Below are 2,521 nucleotides of genomic sequence, written 5' to 3'. Positions count from 1 at the left end.
ATCTACTCGCCTTGTTGTCAAAGACGTCCCCGAGCGCAGCAATCCGCGCTGGGAGGTGCAGCCTAAGGCTAACACTCGACGAAGAAGCCCTAGCTGCTACCGCCTCATGAGCCGGCGTCGGAGACAGAAGACATGGGGAGTCCGGCTCTGCGGGCTCTGCGGGCTCGGCCTCCTCCTGGACCTCATAGTCCTGGACATTGTAGTCATGTGGTGGAGATGACGGCGGAGTCATGCATGGCCCCTATCCGTGCACGGGGCATGGACACGGTGGTGGAGGAGCCGCAAGTTCCGGCTCAGCATCGACAGCGTCGACATCCATTGCTTCATCCGGTCCGCGTACAGGTTTGGAGCGCCCGGTCCGACAAGAATCTAGGCCGGGAGCGGCGTCATCACCGGCATGGCCGGTTCAGGCGAAGCACCAGAAGGTCCAGCACAATCGCGAGCACCAGATCCTCGGGCACCATGTCCAAGACGTGGTCCACGGCGACGAAAACCGTTCCGGCGGCCTCCGAACTGCCAAAGATCACGGGCATTGCGGTTGTGGCGGCGAAGTCCGCCAACACCATGGCGGCGGCGGCTCTTTCGATGTTGACCGACGCCATGAAGAAGGCGCAGGAAGAAGGACAGGAGACCACGAGGCATCCTCTTACCTTCTCCTTTCTTCCCCTCTAGTTTGCTTTTTTTGCGACAGTCATCGGCGTGATTTGCTCTCTTGGCAGAGTCGAAATGTTGATAACGTGTAAAGGAACGAATTGATCAAACTGTCACTTTCATTGATGATCCAGAGGATTAATACAGAGGGAACCGAGGCCAATGCCACGAAGGGACGCATCCGCTCGCGGGGGCGTGGCATGTTTCGAACGGTTGCCAGAGGCAAACCGCACGCTAGTTACAAGGAAGGATTATCCATAAATAATATAATTAGCACCTCGCTACCGAACCAAGACTTTAAAGTGTTAGGATTTAAATTTATTATATTATTTAGGGATAATCCTCCCTTGTAACTAGCGTGCGGTTTGCCTCTGGCAACCGTTCGAAACATGGTGTTGGCAGACTTCGTCGCCACAACCGCAATGCCCGTGATCTTCGGCGGTTCAGAGGCCGACGGAATGGTTTTCGTCGTCGTGGACCACGAGCGTGTTTGGTTCCCACCCTGGGCTGCTTGCCTGGAAATTTCCAGTGCCTGGCGTCGGCCTGGTGAGGTCGCCTTTTCCCGCCTGCCCAGGCAAGCCTGGCATCGATGCGTTTGGTTCATCCCTGGCATGTTGCTGCCCTGCTGCAGTGCTGCTTTATCATTTAGCGATTAAAAAAATCTTAAGTAGGAGCCAGGCAACGTGCGGCACGGGCCAGGCGAAAGAAACAGGACGCCTGGGCCAGGCTAATCCAGCTGCCTGAGCTATCCATCTTTTTTCCTATTTTTTTATTCAACTTTACCAGGCTAATCACAGGCCTCCGCGAGCCAGGCCAGGCCTCTCAGGACATGAACAAAACAAGTGCCAGGCAGACTTCAGGGAGCGTCCAGGCCAGGCGTGAGGTGGCGTGGATGCCAACCAAACACGCTCCACATCCAGGACATGGTGCCTGAGGATCTGGTGCTCGTGATAGTGCTAGACCTTCGCCTGAACCGGCCATGCCAGCAATGGCGTCGCTCCCGGCCTGGATTCTTGCCGGACCGGCCACTCCAAACCTGTATGCAGACGAAGTAATGGAGCCCGCGGATGAAGCAATGGGTGTTGACGTCGTCGGCGTTGAGCTGGAACTTACGGCTCCTCCACCACTGCGTCCATGCCCGATGCACGGATGGGGTCCATGCGTGACTCCGTCGCCGTCTCCACCGGAGGACTACGAGGTCCAGAAGGAGGCCGAGCCCGCGCCGCCTGCGGAGCCCGCACAGCCGGACTCCCCGCGTCTTCCGTCTCCGACGCCGGTGCATGAGACGGTAGCCGCTGGGGCTTCTTCGTCGAGCGCTAGTCTCGGGCTGCACCTCCCCGCGCGGACTGCTGCGCTCGGGGACGTCTTTGACAACGGGACGAGCAGCTCCACCGGCCCATCGGCGCCTCGCCGCTGGCACATAGTGTCGCATGCTGTGTTGTAGCACGCCCGTCATCAGCCGGGAGAATGGAGCCCGGTGAATCTCGGGCTGGCCAATGGGTACTCCAATGGAGTCACGCCCAGGACACACCAAGGATCTTCTTCAAAGGAGGAGGATGTTGCGCCGGGGCCTTCGACCTTGCACCAGTGAGGCAGTCGTTGGTGGAGGAGGTTGGTGGTGGTGCTGCTGCTGACAGCCGCCGCTTGAGATGGACTGAGTACGACTAGTCGATGGGAACCAGAAACATCCCGTCGCCTCCTTATCCACTCGCGCGTGCGTATGGGCTGGTGGACAGCCATCACGCTAGGCCTAGTTGGCTAATGGGCACTAGCCCATGGTGTACGAGCAGCAAAGAAAAAAAAGAATCGAAAACGAAAAGGAAAAGGTGGCTTGGCCACGGTAGTAGGCTATCCTGTTTTTGGCCTATTG

At 58.1% G+C, this 2,521-nt stretch overlaps 1 pseudogene; it reads left to right on the top strand.

Annotated features, from left to right (window-relative positions):
• Nucleotides 1–216: 216 nt before the first annotated feature.
• LOC123090209 (uncharacterized) lies at nt 217–703 on the top strand (annotated as a pseudogene).
• The last annotated feature ends 1,818 nt before the right edge of the window (nt 704–2,521 follow it).

Source organism: Triticum aestivum, chromosome 4B (assembly GCF_018294505.1).
Source record: "Triticum aestivum cultivar Chinese Spring chromosome 4B, IWGSC CS RefSeq v2.1, whole genome shotgun sequence".
In the NCBI taxonomy this organism is placed as follows: domain Eukaryota; kingdom Viridiplantae; phylum Streptophyta; class Magnoliopsida; order Poales; family Poaceae; genus Triticum; species Triticum aestivum.
This window is presented reverse-complemented; position numbering and strand designations above follow the sequence as displayed.